This window comes from Aythya fuligula, chromosome 3 (genome assembly GCF_009819795.1).
Source record: "Aythya fuligula isolate bAytFul2 chromosome 3, bAytFul2.pri, whole genome shotgun sequence".
Lineage (NCBI taxonomy): Eukaryota > Metazoa > Chordata > Aves > Anseriformes > Anatidae > Aythya > Aythya fuligula.
In genome coordinates, this window is record NC_045561.1 from 86,423,835 (window position 1) to 86,446,514 (window position 22,680).

Genomic DNA, 22,680 nt, shown 5'->3' on the forward strand with positions numbered 1-22,680 from the left:
ATACCATGCAACTTTTTTTGCATTGTGTTTCATAAGAATTTCAAGAAATACCAGAGAACCAGTGAGACAGACTTACAAAAACAAGCCTTAAACAGAAGTAATGCCCTTTACTTCTTGTTTTAACAATCAAACTAAATGCAGATTGCTTATTACTACACCTAAGAAATTAAAAATAAAAAAAAAATAAAAAAAAAGAGTTCTTAAAAGCCATTTAGAATATTTCTCAGCTGTTTCAGATAAGGTTTCTCATATATCATACAGACAACTGTTTTAAAGTGTCATTTTAAAATAATAATATAGTTTTTGTCAGAGGGTCAGAGGTGACCAATATACAAGTATTCTGACTGTGTTTCTTGTTAGATCATCAATATAGGACGGGTGGATGTGAACTTTAACCAGTGGTTTGTTAGCATCCTTTGGCAAAAGGAACTTAAGCTGGAGATCATTCCTGAATTTAGTTTGATTGACCAAATGCTGTGCGATTTACCTTATTAGGAAAGATGGCTGACAGCCGATTCTGTGTCAGCATTCCAGAAGAGTGCAGTTAGCCACTGACAAGCCTATGGGAACTGCAGTACAGTATTTTAAAAGATGAGCATTCCATTGCCAATGCAGCTGTCATTGCTCCTTGATTGGAATTGCATCTTGGAACATGACCGTTACTGGGGTAGTACGCAGGTCATATTCCTTTTATATTTAATTTATGCAGGTGCAGTTTTCTTCATAAACAGGAAATATTATATACAAGTTCGATCTGTTTAAAATAACATCTCATAGTGATTGGACTTTTATGAGACCAATCTTTGGCTGCTTCATCAGGCCTTACATATTTAAAATTTGATTGTAAGAAACAAGAGCAAAGGCTACATTTCTCTCAAAGAAAAAAAAAAATGTCACAACATTCTGATACAGAAAAAACATTTAAGAACATATTCATGGTTAATAATCACCTTTCAAACTCCCCTGCACACTGAAGTGAGGCAATTTTTGTTCAAAGTATTTTAGTAGTAGAACTTCATCACAGGAGCAGAGAAGTAAATGTCAAGCTTAAACATTAGAAGCCTCTCTAGATAAATAGTAATAACCCTCATTAAAAAAATGCTCCTTTAAGCACTGTCTCTTTTTTGGATTTGTAATAGGGGTTCAGCACAACTTCAACCATCAGATGCATGGTACCTCATTGTTTTCTGCTGGCCTTTGAGAAAGCTCTTCAGTGCTGTTTAGCATTCTAAAACCTTTTCACACACAAGTAAAGAATTCAGCCTTCAGCTTAACATACAGCCGTGTCTTTTGGGACCTATCAAAGACATTACTCTGATCTTCTTTCAGGGAGTCTGTATCGCTGAGGTGTCTCAGCAGTAAGAGTTTTCTCTGATGCATGTAACACTAAGGACAAAGAAAGAGAGAGAAAGTACTGGTTGCTGTTATGCAAGATTTCATAGATACTGTATAGTTTCATCTTCTAGAAGGGGCTCAACCTCCTCATAAATCTGAGCTGGAAGATTAGGAGGAAGAGATCCCTCAAACAATCTAGGGTGCTGCATTGTGCCTGTTTAAAGAAAAGTGTTAGAAACCCTGCAGTGGGCTGGGGCCTGGTCAGAGAAAGGGGAAAAGGTAATTATTTAGGGAGAATAAACAACTTCATATTGATCCCAAATATGAAAACTACTGCTGCACAATGCCCAGACAAGTTCAATTAATAAATGTGTAGTTTAAATAAACTGCATCCCTCCATCATGTTTTCTCCCTTCAACTCTAGGTCAATGTGTGGTGGGCACAACATAAATTTCACTCCATTTGTCATGCAATACTTAAAATAAATATATGAGTCTTTTGCTGTAAAGGGTAACTCAGGTGCTGAACATTTTGAAAGGCAATAATACTGTCAAATTTAATAACAAGAATTTAGAAGTGATCTATCAGCTTCTACTCCTAAAATGAGTTTTATTGCACTCAAATACTGAAGCAGAATTTTAAGGTCATTAACCTTCAATGTAGGAGATACCTTATAGGTTATTTTTTTAATATTTTTTTCCCCTGTGATTTTTTTCAAACAAGTAAACATAATCATAAACAATTATGATTTTTAATACAAATACTAGAAGAGTTTTAAGGCCTTGCAAGCTTATTGTTAAGACCCAAAGAGTTTGTATTCATCTCAGAGAGACAGGAAAGGAACAGAAGGAGAAGATATCTCTTCTCATTACTAGGCTGCCTGACCTGGCCTTTTGTGGGAAGCAGCTCAGCGCTTTCTGAGCTGCTGGTTAGCTGCAGCAATGTACAGCTCTTGTTCCATGTTGTCTTTATCTGATTATGCCAGGGAAAACATTAGAAAATAATATATACCCAATATGACCATTTCTGGGTCATTTGGAGTTTGCTTTGTGCAGTCAGCTTTGCCAGTTTGGCAGTGAATGGGCTTTAAAGACATTTCATTCTCCTCTACCATCCTATCAAGAGACACGCAGATAGCGCACACAGTCTGCATGGTCTTCCAGAAGTATTCCTCTTCAACTACTTGCTTTCGCAAATGGAGAGTCACCACCCTGCACCACCAGCAGAACCTGCCCTGTTGTGTCTTGCTGGTCTCCCAGACATCCAGACAGTCTTAGGGATGCACTGCCATTCATCTGCTGCTCCACACACCAGAAGCAACACCAAAAGACCTTGATTCAGTCTTATTTTCCCATGAACCACTGTTTTTCTGTCTTGTGTATCAGAGCTTCATATTCTCATATCACTATGTAACTGAAGACTTCTCCAGATTGTCCTGCAAATCCTCATCAGTCTCAGCACTCCAACACCATGTCCCTGGTCAGACTATCACAGGTCCATTATGGGAGACCCAGAATCTCCCATATTAAGAATGCAGCTTTAGCTCAAAATACTAAATGTTGAGAAGTTTGGACATCTATCTGGACATATTTTTTGTGTGAAATGTCCAGAAGCTGCAATCATCATCAATTTCAGTGGCTCCCCACCCAGCCTCTCTGAGCCACAGAGCTGGCTGCATTGTTCTTGCATTCTTCCCTGCCCAAGGAGTTATAACGACCTTTCCAACAGGATCTCAGCAGCTCTCAGCTCTCTCCTACGCTATTTGATAAAGAACTACGAAAGGCCTCTGTGTAGTTCTTATAGTTTATGGTGGAATGATATTGTGTACTTCATCTTCTATTTGTTATCTAGATTTTTGGCTTACAAAATTGAGCTACCTTCCCTGTCCTGCCCTGCATTGACCTACCCTTCCAGTTTATTTATTTATTTATGTATTTATTTTTTGGCAGGGAAATTTCAGATCATGTTAAGCTCAAAGGATGGAAACCACAAGAATGTAACAAAGTCATGACAATCTTAGTTTAAATCACAATGATATGATGCCAAACATATTTGCTCCTGGTATTTATTCCCCATAGTCAGAATCATTGCAAATAACAGCCCATTTAAAATGCATGGATTAAGTCACTGACAGAAAGCAAAGAAAGAGCATTGTACGCACATCACACTGTCACTGGAAATTATCCACTTGCATTGCCTGAAAAATTATTTATATTCTTTGCTGCTTTGAAAATACAAGACAAGATGCTGATAAGCAGAAAAACAATTATGTGACTTGTTATGCAAACGCTATGAGTGACTCATTAAAACTGAGTCCTGAAGTGTTGCAGTCACATAAGAAATCTTATTGCTCATTTCCTCTGGATCAGAAACTGAGGTAATTCTAGAAGAAATTGCTATGCTAAAGATTTTGGTATATTTCACATTGGAAAAGGACTTACTCCTAAGGTTTACTGCAAAATATGTATCCAGCCAACTCACATAATAGTAATGATATCAAGCAGAAAAATATAGAAAATGTCAAGTGAGTGAACTATCCAAAAAAGCTCTCCTGTATGTGTCTTTGCCTCTGTTTCACTGATACTCTGCTGGTCACTGCAGAGGGAACAAGGGCCATCTTTACCTTTTGGGATTGGTTTGCATGTTGTTCAACCCTGGGCTGCCAGGCTGCAGTGTGGCTGGCCTCCTTCCTTTGAGGAATGTGTCCAAAGAGCTTGGTTTGAGCACTCCATGACCACTGGGAGCCTGTCGGTCCTAAAACTATGTTTTAATGCTTGAAATGAATCAGCTACTATTCTCCAGCAGCAAAATACTCAAAAAGGTATTTACTGTAAGCATGCCTACAGGCTTCATAGCTTAAGTTATTCATGTAGGTGCAGTTATATATATGCCTAAAAACTTTGTTTCAAAGAGATTAATTTAGAAACATTAGCTGTATAAACACTGTAATAACAGTCCCTGTAACCTATCTGTTTGCCTTCAGAACTTTAATATTTTGCATACCAGCTTTTAGTGTTTGAGAATAACCCAGCATGTGGTTTATATAAATGGCACAACAGACCCAGAAAAGCTGTACTGTATGACATAACAACTCTTTTTTTTTTTTTTTTTTTTCCCCCACAAAACCTAACAGCTGAAAAGGGTGAACCCCTACCTACTCTTGCATAAACTTTTGTCATGAGATTAGATCTCCAAGACAACAGAGAATTATGAATAAGATGAAGAAAAAAAAAAAAAAGTTTTCTGGACTTCCTTTTACCCTTTCTGTTCTGTTCTGAAAATTATGTCCTTTTAATAAATAAAACTATATATACTTCCATTGTGAAAACACTGCCACAACAATCAAGACGTTCCTGTTCTATCTATTGTCAACTAGCAATAACAAAAGAGAAATATCTTCCCTCAAATGCCTGTTTTTTCTCAATTAAGAATCACAAACTTTTGTTTTTATTAGGTGATCATTTTACAAATACTTGGTATTTTATATCAGTATTTAAAAAAGAAAAAAAAAAAAAAAAGGAAAAATGAGAAAAATTATAAATGGCAAAAGAGATTAGAAGTACTAATCTCCAATCCCATTTTAACAGGAAAAATGAAATATGGCAAAAGAGTAAATTTAATTATTAATAATGATCACATCACACCAAAAAATCCGCTGTGTGTGTGTGTGTGTCAGCAAATCCTTTTTTTACTGTAGGCCAATACCTTCATATATTTTGTGTTTTACTTTCAAATGATTGCTGCAAACTCATTTCAGCCTTTGTGTTTCCTGATTCACAGTGAAGTGTGACTTCAATCATATACTACTTGATCTGCCTTTTGAGTGAATAGGTAAAACTGCTCACTTAAAAAACAGTATATTGTAAAAACATTTTTGAGATGAATTTCCAGACAAGTTATAATTATGTGTGAAACATTCTTATGAATAACTTCGTAACTATCTGAACAGTCATGATCAAGAAATGATGGACCTTTGTAAATATTATGAAGTAATTTTTTTCTTGTTTGTCTTCACAAATATCTTAAATTCATTGTCAGTGTTATTTAGCTAGCTTAATCTCCTGGTTTTGACATAAATCAATACTGTTGATGTGTCTAAGAATGTTGTGAAGACATATGTGATGTGAGAAAGACAAGGAAAAAAAAAAAAAAAAAGACATGAATTTATGTGAGCTAGTACTTGTTTTACACATCCTAATTTTGCTATTTAAACTTTGAAGTGGCAATGTTTCATTAATAGCATTTTGTGAACACACACAAATATTTGTATTTTCCTGGCCAAATGCTCTGTAATATGGGAGCTGTACATTGTCTGTGGATAAAAGGTAAGAACCAAGGTCTTGATTCTCGTCTTCCCTCAAGCAGAAGAGAAAAACATGAGTCAAGTCCATTTGAAAAGAGATGCTGCAGACCTTCTAGGTCACCATTTAAAGTTAGAGCCAAGTGTAACAGTTATCCACAAAAGGAAAGGTTTGGGCACGGCTGTAGTCACACCACTTAGCAGCAGCTACTCCACAGCCAGTGCGCCTCTTTGGAGAAAAGCTGCTATTCCTCATCCCCAGAAATAAATATGCAGCTGGGGTAGTATAGGGAGATACAATGCCAAAGGCCAGTGAGGAAAAGGCACAAATAATTGGAGCCTCACAACCTTAATTCTTGGGCATAAAACAAAATGTAAAAGTAGTTAGTGACTTCCCCCTGGTGGCAGTGAAGGAGCCTATCTGTCTCCTAGCCCCGAGTATTGCTATTCAAAATGTTACTGACAGCTTCAAGAGGCACATCTGGGCTCCTTGTACACTAGGGTGAGCCTAAGCAGACCGTAAGTGATTACAGTATTCTGGCAGTGGCAGGGGTTACTCTCACCAGCCCTTCCACAAAAAAAAAAAAAAAAAAAAAAAAAAAAAAAAAAAAAATCAGGGATCAAACAGGAATAAAAGCCTGGGGATAAATATGGCTGTGTAATAATGACAGCATAGGAGCTTTGCTTTTTGTAAGCATGGATGATATTCTGTGAACTACTGAGAGAGGATGGACTCCCCCAGAAGAAAACAAGTAGGAACAGCTTTCCACACTTCCAAATGCAATGAGGAACATTTTAAATTAGGACTGAGGTGACAGGAAGCAAATTCCTACAGGTAAGTATAGGACAAAAGCTTAAAAAGGTATTGGACAAAGTTATGCACACCAGAGTCAAAAGAGAGAAAGTGTAACAGTGCATCTGACTGCTACAAATCAGAAATGGCTTTACTCCAATGCAAGACCTAATGCATGCCCCAAACCAGGATTTAACTGGTAGAGAAAAGTTGATGGGCTATTTTTTATGTCAGGAATACTAACATGAAAGAAACATCCTAAATTCTTTTAAATATATTTGTTGGCTAGTCACGGAAAAAGAAATAATGTTCTTAAGCTACAACATGGAAAAGGGGGTTAAAAGTGTGAGGAAAAATCCTGTGGAGGCTGTGGACTCTCCAAACAGCAGAAATGTTTAGGAACATTTCCAACATCTGTCAGAAACAACAAAGACTCAATTGATGTTGTCTAAGCCAGTAAGTAGACAGAACAAACTCCTGAGATCTGTTCAGGCCAAAAGTTCTGTGATTTTGTGATCTTCCTGTAAACCAAAATGTGATTAAGACATTCAGGGAAGCACCACAACTATTCAGAAAACAGGAATGTCACTTGGTGAAAAATTTCCAGGTCCTTTTATTTTTTTCCTCTCCTATCAGGATGAAGCCAAGTTTCACAAGACAAAAAGAGTCAGAGAGTTCACTTGTTAGATGGTCATAGTGAGCTCCACAATGGGTGGAGGACTCATGTAAGGTTATCTGCAGCCCCAGACAGGTCTCTGCTCTGTCTGGTTTGAGGCAAATTTTTGGACATTATATCACCCTACTTGATTAAATGAGCAAAGAACCCTCGACCTGGCTCTTTAGTCTTAAACACAGTGTCTGTTTTCAGGTGGACTCTTTTACCGGATCTTCCAGCTAGGGCCTGAAGTCAACTGTTGTAACTGTTGTTGGTTTTGTCATCTAAACAGATGCAGTTCTGCAAAAATTCTGGTTTCTGTTAGGTTTTTTTTTGGTTTGGTTTGTTTTTGATTGAAAAAAAAAAAAAAAGTCTCATTTGAAGATATCTGCCCCACTCCAGGAGTAGCATAATATACTCTTTTAAGTCTATTTTGATGTTTTGTGACCATAGTGTAATACTATGTTGTATAGAACTACAGTGTAGTTCTATTGTCACACTATGCTCAACAATGGAAACATTTCTGAGCAGTTCATATTAGTATATTAGTAAGGAGTCTTAAACTTTACACACAGATTTTAAAAAGAAAATAGAGTTTCTACAGACTCAAAGTAATTGACTCTAACAGCTTGCTTTCTGCAGAAGACATTGAGTTCCATGGAAATGTGTTAATCAGCCTCTGAGGCCTGTATGTAATGATTACCAAGTTGTATGCTTATAACATGAGCAAAGAGCAATGATTCATGTGTCTGTGAGTTGCTATAAAAGCACAGAAAATCAATCATTATCAATTCATTATCAACCATCATTTGATGGTTGGTTTCATACTTCAATATTTAAACTGGTTGAACTTTAAAATAGAATGAGTTAGATTTCTGAAAATATAATTAAACCTGTTTTAGCCAAGCTTAAATTCCTTTTGTATTCAGCCTAAAAAATATTCTTATTTGAATTTATATTCCCTCACACTAGTTTAGAAATGATATTATGAGTACATATATTCATATGTTGCTATTCCTCTGGCTCCAAACCCCATTGCAAACTATTGAGGTGCTGGATGCAATTGTAACTGACTGGATCAGGGTACGTAAGGGGCACTGTGAATGCTGCAAATTAGGTGGTGGCTGCATTGTGATTATTTCACTGGCACTGAAATTCAGCTCCATCTGGAAATAAATACAGTGACAATTTGCTGCTTGAAACAAACAAACAAACAAAAGGAACAACATGTACAAACAAATGTATCCCCAACTATAACAAGACAATCCAGGGTTTAGTTCATGGAAGAACCACTCATCAAACCTGAAGCCAGAAAAGATGACATTTTGTTATTGAAAATTAGGAACTACCTGGCAATTTCCTTTTGTTGAACATGCACTGACAGTCAGTTCAGCAATGGGAGCTGCTGAAAGATGCTCTTCACATCTACCAGAATTTTACAAGTAATTTTTTAATCCTTTCTCCAGATCTTTTGGAGAATCCTTCCATGCTTGCCTATTTTGGTAGAACATGTCTTGATGCCTTCTAGGCTAGTCTGAAGCTATGTGATTTAACTGGGCACAAAGCATTTAACATCCAGGAAACTCAACCCAAGGAGAAGGTTCTTTGACATATTTTACCTGCAAATACAAAATAGTCATCTCCCTACCTGTGTCTGACTATGGGTTTCTGAGCAACTCAAACTGAGTTCAAAGTTCTTGAGCAACTCAAACTGAGTTCAAAGACTCAGGTATTAGCAGCAGGTTTAACAAAGATCTGAATCTGATTTCCTTTGCAAACAGTAATATAAAGAAGAGACAGTTAAGTATCTCTTGTTTAATTAGGGTAATATTCTACATGGTCACATAAATGTGACTGAAGTCACTATGTGAAATATCATATGTAATAACAAGATATAAAATTCACATTCTTAAAAATACCATTCCAGAAAACACATACTGATACTTTTTAATCATAGTCAGAATCCAAATTGTTTAATAAAAACAAGATGGATATTGCACATTTGAGATGTGCAGTAAGACTCCTCTTTTGAAGAGTTCTCTAACTAAATCCTCAGGAAGATTTATCTCTAAGCATTCTAATGCATATATATTTTGATGTTTTATACCTTAGTTGCTAATGTTTTCATTTAAGCCATGTCAGCTAACAAACTGTCTAACTCTACTTTCATGTCTCCCCTCATATAACAACTCTTTAGCTCTAAATTACATACTACAATTTACTCAAACTAGGATATAGATTTTAATATAAACTGAGATCACAAACTGAGATCACAAGCTAAAATGAGAAATAGAAAGTCCCTATTCTTATATCTATGCTATTAGCATTTTTCCCTGTTTTTTCCTTTTGCCTGTCATGAAGTTTGGGTTCATAAGCACTTTCTAACAATTTCTCGTCATAATAACTTCCTCACAATATTCACACACCAGTCTTCTCACTGTACTTGGGTCACATTACAGCCAGTACTATTTAAGATGGGCATGATAATTGCTATTTCAGAAACATCCTTGCGTATAATACTATTAATAGTAGTAGCTGTAGTAGAAGTAGTAGTGGCAGCAGCAGAAGAAGCAGTAGTAGTAGTAGTAGCAGCAGTGTGTAGCCTTTTCCTCTCTATCCCAGAGCTTTTCCTTTGCCAGAAGGAAACAAGGACGATACTTTATTTTAAATTAGGCATTTAAGATTTTTATGTGTAGCTGTACTGGGTCTGGCTGGAATGTTAACTTTCCCTGAAGAAGCCCATACAGTGCTGTGCTCTGTACTTGTAGCTGGAACAGCAGTGTTATCACACCAGTGTTGTGTCTACTGCTGAGCAGCAGTGGCACAGCATTGGGCCTTTCTCTAACCCTCCTAGGGGGTGGGCAAAAAGTGAGGAGAGAAACATCACTACGGCAGCTGACCTAAACCAATCAAAGGGATACCATGTGATGTCACACTCTGCAATAAAAGGTGGAAACAGGAAGAAGAGGGGAGGGAGGGGTGGGCTCTCGTTGGGAAAATGTTGGTCCTCCTCTCGAACACCGGCTGTGTGCGTTGAGGCCTTGCTTCAAGGACGTGGTCAATCATTGCTCATTTGTGGGAAGTAGAGAGTAATTTCTTTCCTCTGCACTTCCATATAGCCTTCATTTATTTTGTTTGTTTGTTTTCCTCCCTTCTTTTTATTTTTCCTTTTCCCCTCCCTTTTCCCCTTTCCCTTTTTATTTACCCTTAGTTAAATTGTTTAGTTCATGGTAGTCTTTATTTAATTATTATAATTATTTCCCTTTAATTAAATTATCCTTATCTCAACCCGTGAGTTGTTCTTTGCTTTACTTCTCCCCCTCCTCATCTAAAGGAGGGGGAGTGAGAGAGCGGTTGTGGGGTTTAGCTGCCCAGCACGGTAAAACCACCACAGTAGCACACATGCCATTTATCATCCCCAAAACTCTTAGGGTTCAAGGAAAAAATACATTATTTATATAGCTTAGTTGTAGCTTTCTGGAGGTAAACACATGTTGGAGCTTTACTGGTTGGTGTGCCATTTTGGAAGATTTCTATGGTGTTGTGTTAATATAAGAAAACTGTTCCAGGTAAAAATTAAACAGTGATAATTCAGAGACGCATTTTCCTTTGTGATCGTAGTCTTAAATCTAATATGATCAATGGAGACATTTACAGTTAATAGTTGAATACAGAAGATGTGTTTCAGTATGACATCTGCTTTGACAGCCATTTGATTCCTCTCATGACTTTCTCTGTTGGATGGCAGAAAAAAAGTGCCTTCAGTAAGTGTGTGTATATATACATGCTTCCACTAAATTCACACCATTGTAAATATTGCATACTGCCAAGGTTTGAATTTGGCTTTGGTACAATATGGAGAAGAAACCTAACACAAAATCTTTTTGATAATAAATAAATAAATAAAAATCTAAGCATTATCTTCCAGGGCTGCTATCTTCTTTGCAGACAGGATTATGGGGAACAATGGAAGGGGATGCAGAAACTCAACTGGGAAGCCATGCAGCAAAACCAGTAGGAGCACAGGTCTCACCCACCAGACACCCCTCACGCTGCACAGCCATGCACAGGGATTTCAGCTGGAGAGTTGCCTGACCACACAAGATTTAATGTCAGATCCACTAAAAATACATGTATTGTCAACAGTCCCACAGACTCTGGTTGCACAAGACTGAATCTTTAATGAGAAATGGTACTAATGGTAATGTATTTCTCTGTCTTTACTACAAAGATGCCATTTTTTTCTAAGGCCAATTCATATTGTTGCCCACACTGTCAGTTGGTATACTGTTTGTGCAGCTTTACAGGTCTCAGTGAAGCTAAATTGTTCTACACTAACTGACTTTCACTAATTTAAGCCAACAGACAGTACGTATCACATGGATTTAAATTAAACAAATGTATGCGTGACGAGAAAAAATGAGATTAAGTTATTTTAAAAGTTCTTTCTGTTTTTCTTTGGAAGAATTGTGTTCTATACAATATTATGCTGTCACAAATTTTAATCAAAAGAACATCTCAATCATTAAATGCCTGCTGTTCTGCCTTGGTTGTTGTCTTCACAGAATTTTCAAAACAAGCCAAACCAAAATTGTTTCTGATGGAGACAAACGTCCATCTGGGACTACGATGAGATCATTGAAGTAATTTCTACTTGTGACTTCAGCAGAAAAACACATTAACTTGTCATTTTTATTACCACAAGTTTCACTTCCTACAAGCAACATTTATGTGGTCTGAGAGGGTATTAGACTTTAGATCACATCAGGACCACAGCAATTCAGCATAAGTGACTTTCCATTTCCTCTCAGCTGAAAGCAGGCCTTTCTTGAACAAAGCACAACAAAATTCAGAGATCATTAATATACACAGCTTAGAGTGCTCTTGGGCTTCATGGTGAACATACCATGAATTCCATGTTATTCACAACTACTATATGTATTCTGTAAAATTTTGAAATTCTACATATTTAGTGTTTGTTCTGTTGTTTGGGGTTTACCCTAAACTCTTTTAATATTATCAGCTATAAAATATATGCCAATTTCTGTGCTGCCGAAAACACAGATTCTCTGTATGTCATAGTATTATACATAGAATTATAATGAAAAAAAAATTCTTCCTTATGTCCAATCTAAATTTTCTGTCTTCCAGTTTACAGCTATTGCCCCTTGTCCTGCCACTACAGGTCCTGATAAAAAAATCCTTCTCCATCTTTCTTATAGACCTGGCCCCTTTTATACATTGAAAGGCCCAATAATGTATCCCTGGATAATTCTCTTCAGGCTGAACAACTCCAACCCTCTCAGCCTTTCTTCATAGGAGAGGTGTTCCAGCCCTCTGATGATAATATGAGGAACTCTACTACTGTTACTTCAACTAGTCTAGATTTTCACCAGTGTATTCGGAAAACAAAAGCTCTTCTAGAGACAATTTGAGTTGGGTATGCATTGCCAGCCTAATACAGAACTGCAGGTTGAAAAATTAAGACCCATTGTGTTAAGCTCCAGATCTGGAGTAAAAGAAAACCTGACTTGAGTTCTAATGCTGTTATAAATAATACAGCAAAACTTACCAGTCAATGCATAGTGAATTGTATTGACTACAGAACTGATTCTTAATTGCAGACATAGGCAATATGCAGATACTGCTCTCACTTTAAGTCAAGATGGTCAAGATGGTTAGAGAACCTGGGAGGCTACAGGTTTTAAACAAATCACCATTTAGACAGCCCTTCCCGTGAAATTGGTGGCAAATTTTAGTATTTCTAAGTTGCAAATGTACAGAACATTCAGAAGGGAAAAATGTCTATACCTTCTGCCTCTATTTTTCTTCTGCCTTATATTTGCATGCATTTGTTCTTTTTTTCCTTATGTGGTAAAAGAAACACAAAATGTAATGTAACATTTTGTTACATTATGTAACAGGAGATTTTCAAATCTATATGCATAAAATCTTGATTTATGGTTTTACAAGGCACCAACCTTATCTAAAAATGGTTTATATTAAAAGGAAATTTGTGTTACCAAAAATAGGATTATTCTGAAATGAACAAAGCAAAGAGTTGATGTGGGAGGGAAACCAAAAGCAAACAAAAGAAAATGAAAGCCTGGGAAAATAGAACAGAGTAAACTGACACAATCAGGTTCAAGTTGCCAGAGTTTCAGTCTGGATTATTGCTGCTATTATTCTTGAATTTCAATTTCAAGAATGTTTGAATGTTTCTGTTTTTCCCTTTATTAGCTTGATTTTTAGGAAATTCATGACAACATATTTCTTTCTACTTCATCCTGATTAGCTGGTGCTTCATCACTGTTGCAGATGTGATATGCTAAGCTCTGATTTGGGGGCTAGCTCTCAGCCCTAATTTGAAAGACCCTGGTCCAGGACAAAACTCCTTGTCTAAAACTATATCACTAGTTCATTTAACTATGTGCTGAAGAGTAGAACAAACAGAAATTTGCCTGAATTTGAAGGTGGGTGCAAAACAAGTGCTTTGAGCAGATAAGCAGAAGGCAAGGTTATGTATATATGTATTCTCTGTGTTTGGTTGAGGATAACTGTGGAAATATGAAAAACTCTGTAAATCTACTGTTAAGTCTGTAGTTTCTCACTATATTGAACTTCAATGGTTCATTTCTACTGGCTTCTGCAAACAAGGGAAAAATACCTGCAAAAAGCAGCACAGAGCTTCTAGGTACAAGGGAGAGGGTCACTTCTGTATTTTTTTGGTCTTGTTCTGATTCTTTAATATTTCAAATTGTGCATGTAGTGTGCAATAGTTGAAACTGGGATGGAAAACTTTGATTTTGTTTTCATCAATCACTGACTCATCTATACCTGTATTCTGAGCACATTTCACACAATGTTATACCTGTATATGCTACAAATTTTGAAGGCAAAGGACCCCTGCCCATAAAAGGGTTGGCCCACAACAAGTTAAAAAACAAAACAAACAAAAAAAAATTCCATATTGCAGCTTTTACTGAGGAATAATAAAGAAAGAGTGAGGACCCTTAAGCCTCATGAGAAGTTTAGTGTAGGACACTAATTATTTTTATAGGGATTGCAGTTAAAATCTGAAGACAGAATTCTCTGAATTTTTCTAGAAGACATTTCAATGTTGTTGTTGTTTTTTTCATTCTTATTTTTATAATCTCACAGGCAAATTTTATGTTCTTTTTAGCAAGAAAAGTGCATCCTGTATCCTCAAATGAAAATGAACTCTTTCATAAGTACAACATATCTTTTCTCAGAATTGCAGAAAGAAAAAATAATTAAATTCCTCAGAGAGGTTAAATTACATTATGAAAGTGTCATGGCCATTTAATATATTTTTATTCATCTCCAATTTCTGTTGGCTTTCTGTTGCTACTGCTGTTTTCTGTAGCAAAATAAATGTGTTTGTGTTACAGGCTAAGGGCTGCCACAGAGACTTAGTGTTCTCCTCAAGTGTATCTGCTACAGGGGAAAAAAGAAAAAAAAAGAAAAGAAAAAAAAGTATGCACATATCAATGCTCATTGTTATCCATAATGTACAATATGATGTTGTTTTGGGATAGTACAGACACACAAATTTGTAAAACACAAGGTTCAGATACAAGAATACATTTATGAACCAAACAATACATTATGCAGGTCAGATGGATTTATTTGCATGGCTCACAGAAACAAGAAAACAAGATTGGAGCTGTGAGAGCAGATATTTAGGTTAAAAGATGAAAACGAGGTGGGAAAGGGGAAAGTAGCAGAGGCAGTGCTGCAAAAGAATGGATGACATTATAATAGATGATATTCTAGTTGTGTGCCTAAAAATATCCATCGAAAGATTTTGTGTGGCAGCAAGTGGAGGTGAATACCTAGGTATATGTAAAGATCTTTCAATCAGAGTCACAATTTCAGAGATTCCCTCATTTGGCTGGACTTTTACACACTGTACTCAAAAGCTCTAATTTTAAGTGCCACTTCACTGCTTAAAGCCTGGACTGGTATCTTTGTTTTATGCAGCTCTTCCTAGGACCCAAACATTATTTGGACATAAAGAAATCTGGGTGAGGTATGAACTGGAGTAAAGCACTCAAGCATTCACTTTCTCTTCCAAATCAGAAGCAATCCATAAGTGCAATCAGTTCTCTTTAGTGTCTTCTAACAATTTCTAAATCCAGTGGTCTTGATGCTGCATCTCTTAAGCCTGGGAAAAAGAGAAGACATACACCTATTGGTGTATGAGACAGAAGATCATGAGAAAGTCTTCTTCCCCTAAAAAACAAAGAAAAACAGAGTAGAAGAGAAAGTGAGGGACAGGTAAAGAAACAGAGAAGTGGACAACATAAACCTGAAAGTCCCCCCATGAGTCCTTTGAAAAAAATAAAATAAAATTTAAAATACTGCTTCTTGGTAATTTTAGTAGCTAAAAGTGCCAAATAACATAAGCATGAAAAGATCATCCTTTTTACTTTTCTTCTTATGAAAATGAAGTTGTGAGTAGTTCAGTTTCAACTGCTCCATGGTATGAGTTACAGAAGAAAATGCGCAAAGAAAAATCTGCTATTCACTCAGGAAAAGTAGGGAAATATAGATGATTTATCTTTAATCATCAGCTATAAGAACAAGAAAGCATTGTACAAAGAATCTAGTTTCTATTTAATATTGTTGAAAGAAAACTCCTGAAAATTTTGAAATGTTAGCTTCAAGAAAAGTGTTGCTGAGAGGTGCTAGATTTTCCTACATCATTTATCATCAAAGAGTATTGCCCTAAAACTATAAATTTTGCTTATTCTTACCTGAAGCCATCATCTTTTTTTTTTTTTTTTTTTTTTTTTTTTTTTTTTTTTTTTTCCACTTTGTTTCCATGAAGCTCTCTAAGTGCAGAAAGGGATTTGAACTTGAGAAAGGCTGACTACAGAAAGTGCCGCCTTTTAGTTTAGCTTGGACAAATATCAACATGCAGACATTAAATTATCCAAGTCTTTTCTCCACTAACTAACCTTATGGAAGTCACTCACTCTCTCCCTTTGGCCCTTCATATATTTCTCCTTTCCTACAATCATTCATTCATGCCAACAACCTCTAACTCAGCAGTGTAATTTGTAATCTTACTTCACACTGGCCACACTTGGGCTGCTCCCAACATCTCTGTGAAGCTGTCCACTGCAGCTTTGCGAGGCTCTTTCTTATTTTATTTCTCTGATCCTGTACAATGCAGAGAGCTTTATGCACACTCTAAAGTATCTTATTGTCATTACTTATCATTTTTCTTATTAGAGAGGCAGCCACAGCATTATGTGCACTGATAATTTAATCATGACTTTCATGGCGTTTGCTGTCACTAAAGACCCAACTATTTGAATGCAACAATTGCAAAGGAGTTTTTGATGACTTTAAGATGTTATGCACTCTTAAGCCTATGATTCCAACCCCTTGGCAGCTGGAACTAGATGATCTTTGAGGTTCCTTCCAAACCAAGACATTCTATGATTCTATGATTTCAAAGAATCTGAAAGTTATGCACATGTGCTCTCTAAAAGGCTCACTAGCCAAATATATATATATATAAATAAATGAATATATATTTATTTATTCATTTATAAATAAATGGGTATATATTTATTTATAATTTTTATTAAAATAATCATATTAAGTATTTAAATATAATTAAATATATTGGACAATAAAATGATATTAATGTATTTAAATATATTGAATGAATATATTTATTTATATTTTCTTATATATATTTGGAATGAAGAATCAGAAAAAGCTGGAATCAGAAAAAGCAAGGAGCTGGAAAGATTTGCTGCCTGAAAGACTTAGCTGACCTTTTACAAAGAGTTAAATTATGCTGAATATTTTATATAAATATCTATGACAGGAACAGGTGAATATTGAAAACAATAAAAAAAATAGATAATATTTTTGGTCTTGTGCATTGTTTATAGCTCATCCAATCTACTAAAATTATCAGAAGTTTCAAGATGTGTGGCAACAGTTTTATGTAAAAGTCACCATTATCTGCAAGTGTTTAAAGACATTCCAGTGACTATTAACTCCCTGCAAAAATATCTTTAAGCAGAAGCATCCTAGTGTATTTTTTCTCATGTTTTTCTTTCCTTTTTTTCTTAAAACAATCATTCAATATTATAAAATTTCTGAAACTGCTTCATTAAATGTTCTATAAGAGGTTGTACAGAAATTAGCCTGATCTTCCTTAGAAAGACATGCTATTGTTCTTTCAAATGATGAGGTTTTGCTTTTCTCAGCAATCAAATAATATTATAGATGAAAGAGGAGGTTATAATATTTTCTTGCTAACTTTAATAATTTTCATTGGATCACACACAAAGGGAAATTAACTCTGTGGAATGTTTTTTTGCATTGTTGTTGTTTTTCTTCTCATAAACCAGATGAGACATTTTCTCATCAAGTTTGCAATATATGCATGCTGTTCCAAAAAAATGTTGATATACTCAAATTGTTAACTCTATGCCTCTTAATGGAAGTTAGGTCAAGACAGATCTGAAGGAAATTTAGAAAGTAGGTAAACTAGGAAACTTAAACACAAATGCTGTAACACATACCGCTGAGACACACAAGCCAGAAATCTCAAGTTTTTCATCTTTTCAGATAAACTTTTTAAAGAAAGTTGACCAGCTTTCAACTTTGTACTCCATGTGGTGGACATTTATGTCAGTATAAGACAAGAACTTGATTTCAAGACAATCATTTCCAGAATCTGGAATTATTCCTCATCATACTTTTGGGGACAAAAAGATAACATACAGAACAAGGGAGACCATCATGAGCAGAAGATTGTTTCTTATTATCAGTCTTGGACTGAATTCCTCTGATTTTTTGTTTTCACTAATAACTTTCACCGGATGAACATTTTTCCAGCTTTTCATCCCCGTGTTGACATATCTCACATCTGTGAGCAGTTTTTTTTGACCCATCTTCACTTCTTCTAATATATTACACTCATATTTTCCCAACAGTTAGCTTATGTCTGAGTCATAGTTTCTTTCAAAATAATCTGGATTTCTTCCATTCTTGTAGATTCCATTGTTTTATTATTTTGAAGCATACTCGCTGCATTATGAAAGAACAAGTAAATGTACCTGCAGGTACATAAGAAATACAAAAGTGATTTTAATGAAATTCAAAACTATAAATTGTCAATGGAAAATGGGGACATCCATAAGTAGTGCACACCTCTGCAGTCTCTTTAAAATCAGTTGTTAGATTCAGTTGTAAGACTCAAAGTCTAACTATATAGCATGGATATACACAATGCATTTAAAGCTTTTCAGCACTTTTGACATTAATAGTAACTTTAAGATGAGTTCATATACTTTCATTTTCATATACTTTCATAATCTTCACATATAGTTTCATATATTTTTCCCATACTCCTTTGTTTCCCCACAAAAATTCCTCTCCAAATCATCTAAATCCACCCCTTTCCCCACCCTTGGTTCCTCCCAGAACACCCCATAATAAATCCTGTGCAATCCCCAAATGCTCTTCCCCTATATGTGGTGACCAGTACCATACAGTAGCAACCTTGCAATTCAAAAGCAGCTCTAGTGTTGACTCCTTGTGATAGGTGTCACATGTGGACATTGGGGCTGATGCTCTCCTTAGATATCCCTGGGAGGGGCGTGAACAGGGTGTCCATTCTTCTGAATTCTTAATTTGTGTCTCCTTCCCAAACCCCTCTTGATGGCTCCTGTAGTGGGCCTGGGAGCAGCTCAGCAGAATATTATTTGGGCTTCTTATCCTGCCATTGCCTTTCAGTGGCTGTGGTTGTGTAGAAAAGTTTTTATCTCATAAACTAAAAGTATCTACTTCTTATAATACTTGAAAAACACTCCAAACTGACAGAAGCCAACTTCTGGGCTTCTCACAGTTGCATCTCTGATGACAAAGGAACAAAAGGAAATCTGACGGTAAAAACTGAAGAGAAATCAAACAGCAAATTGGGCTGGAAATTATGTGAGAATATTGTAATGTAATTTTTCTTTGCTCATGCAGATTTGATTTCAGATAACATTATCAAAGCATTTCCATATTTCTGGAATACTATCTTAATTATATTGCCTAAAACCAATAAAATCAAGAGGTTACCTATTACTGAATCTGATAGTTTGAGAAAGTTAAAAAAAAAAAAAAAAAACTTCATTCAGAAAACATTTTATAATTCAAAATAATTGTTTTGCTTAAGTTTTTTCAAATAACAATGCAGTGTCAATACAGAAAATTTAAGCACTTGTGTTGTGGAATAATCTTTGAGGTTTTGGTATATATGTGTGTATTTCGAATTTGGGACTATAAGAGATCTCCCAGGTAGTCATATCCACTACTCTGTAATTATAACATGCAAGTGAGTCGTAACTCTTGTTTAGCAATATACTAGGCTTTAACTTAAGGTTAGTTTAGCAATATAAAATGCTCCATCTTAAAGTTAAATTCTGTGCCTTGGCATACTGGACATTATTCCAAAATCTCAATCTTCTGGATCAGAACAGAGCTTTCTGAGAAGTTTCCCTAAAATGATTAATGACTAGTGTGTACCAATAGATTTAATCTCTTTCTCTTCTCCTTACCCTGTCTTTGGTGTTCACCCTGAATATTATAGCCATCTTTATAAAAACTGACACTTCTCTTCCTAACCTTCATTTTGATCTGTTAAAATACCACAAATTCTTTGTCTCTGCTTGCTCTGTACTTTGTACCTGTTAAATCTTCTAATAACTCAATCTACTGATATCTGATTTCTAGGCTTTTCTTTGAATGTGTGAGACCAGAGGTGTTCATAATCTTCCAGTTAAACTGCTCTAGTCCATTGCAGAGGAAGATACACAGTCTACTGCCCTCATCTTCTGGATGAGGGCATCGAGTGCACCCTCAGTAAGTTCGCAGATGACACAAAGTTAGGTGCATTTGTCAATCTGCTCGAGGGTAGGAAGGTTCTGCAGGAGGATCTGGATAGGCAGGACCAATGGGCTGAGGTCAACTGTATGAAGTTCAACAAGGCCAAGTGCCAGGTCCTGCACCTGGGGTGCAACAACCCCAAACAGAGCTACAGGCTGGGAGATGAGTGGTTGGAAAGCTGCCAGGTGGAGAAGGACCTGGGAGTATTGGTTAATAGTCGGCTGAATATGAGCCAGCAGTGTGCTCAGGTGGCCAGGAAGGCCAACAGCATCCTGGCTTGCATAAGAAGCAGTGTGGCCAGCAGGTCTAGGGAAGTGATTGTCCCCCTCTACTCGGCTCTGGTGAGGCCATACCTCGAGTACTGTGTTCAGTTTTGGGCCCCTCACTACAAGAAGGACATTGAGGTGCTAGAGCGAGTCCAGAGAAGGGTGACGAAGCTGGTGAGTGGTCTGGAGAACAAGTCTTATGAGGAGCAGCTAAGGGAGCTGGGGCTGTTCAGCCTGGAGAAGAGGAGGCTCAGGGGCGACCTTTTCTCTTTCTACAGGTACCTTAAAGGAGGCTGTAGTGAGGTGGGGGTTGGTCTGTTCTCCCTTGTGCCTGGTGACAGGATGAGGGGGAACCAGCTAAAGTTGCGCCAGGGGTGTTTTAGGTTGGATGTTAGGAAGAACTTCTTTACCGAAAGTGTAACAGGCTGCCCAGGGAAGTGGTTGAGTGGTTGAGACCTCCCTGGAGGTCTTTAAAAGACGTTTAGATGTAGAGCTTAGTGCTATGGTTTAGTGGAGGACTTGTTAGTGTTAGGTCAGAGGTTGGACTCGATGATCTTGAGGTCGCTACCAACCTAGAAATTCTGTGATTCTGTGATACTGCAAATCCTCCAGGCATAGTTAATCTGATAATTTATGGAAATTAATTTGCTTTCATCATTCTTACATTACACCTTTTGATTCTCAAAACCATTCAGTTCCTCCTATATGTATTACAATTTCTCTCTTACTGAGTATATCTACAAAGATTTTACAATCAACTTATTTATTTACTAAGGTCACTAATGACAATATCAAGTTAGAATTCAGTCATAACCACCATCCAGCATATAGTTCACCACCTAATCCACTCTTGTCTCTAGTTTCTTGCCTATATTAAATGAAATAATTATTTAATTGTATGAGTGTAGTATATCTTTGCTCAAATAATTTAAGTCACATTTAATACTTATCTGTGTTTTAAACATAAAAGACCCAAAGTCTTCTACTTTGTTTTATATAATGGCTACAGTATGCGCAATTTCACGTTTGATAGTAGTAATAATAATAATAATAATAATAATAATAATAATAATAATAATAATAATAATAATAATCTGTTTATTCTTTACAGTTGTTCATCATTAAAACAAGTTTGTGTTTTCCTCAACATAAAAGGCCCTCAATGTGCAAATATAGGATGAAGCAACAAAGTAATGACATTAATTTAGAGAAGGCAAATTATGAATAAAAAATTTTGCTTGAAGGGAAAACATGAGAAGTTAAACAGCTCCATGCAATATCAAAGAATAAGCAGAAATATGGAAGGTATGCATGAGTGACTACTGAAGAACATAGAAATTTCACAAACTCGTAAAAAAGTACCTGCTAACTTTAAGTAAAGGTTTCTGACTGAGTTGGAAAGGAGGAAGCAATGTGCCAAATGCCTTCAGTTTAAAACAAGGTGACACAAGCAGTAGGAAACTTTTTCTCTCTTCCTTTCTTCAGTAAATCCATTAAAGATGAATGAAAGGCAAAAGTATAGGAAACCAGTATAGACTGGTCCTCTTCTAGCTGTGATTTTTATGACCTTATGAACAAAGATTTATGCAAAAGTTCTCAAATTTATTTAAATTTTCTCAAGGGACTTTTAAAATAAAATAGGTAAGAATTAATTTACTTATTCCAAAGTTTTATAAGTGCAGTAACAATCACAGTTCTCTCCAGCTTAGTAGCTAATCTACCTATGACAGGATATAAAATATTTTCCTGAAGTACTAATTAGATCCAATGCATTTGCAATGCATAAATTTCTTATTTCATCTAGGAAGGCTACCAAGTTACGTCTGTAATGCTGTGATGAACCCCAGCTGTAATTTTATCTGTTTTCTACATTGTCCTTCTCTTGCAGACTTGCAGGTTAAACTTTCCAGATATTGGAACAGGGCTGAAGAGTCTCCACTTGCTTGGATCATGTTTTCATCTGTATGGAATATATGTCTGCTATTCAGCCTAGTTTTATAGATGGGTTAAGTTCCTACTAGCAAACTAAAAAATGTGCAGACTAGTTATCTTTGAACTCTAGGATGGCAATGAGCTTTAAAAAAAGGGGGAACGAGGGGAATCTGCCTAGACCTAGATTCCTCTCAAAATTCTTTGGCATGACTTTCATTCCTTCATTCATATCCATAACACACATTGGTTCCCTGCTGTGAAGATCTATTTGCTTATTGAACAGAACAGCTATCCCAGGTAGATCTTGCAAATTTTAAAGAAAAATATCAAGCAACATCAAAACCGAGCAGAAAATAACAATGCAATGGATAGTGAATAGTTAAAAACAAAAAAGTGATTGCCAGAGTATCATAGATCCCAAGGACAGTTCTGGCTGCCCATGGCCCTGGATGGGTTAAGTAGAATTTCAGGG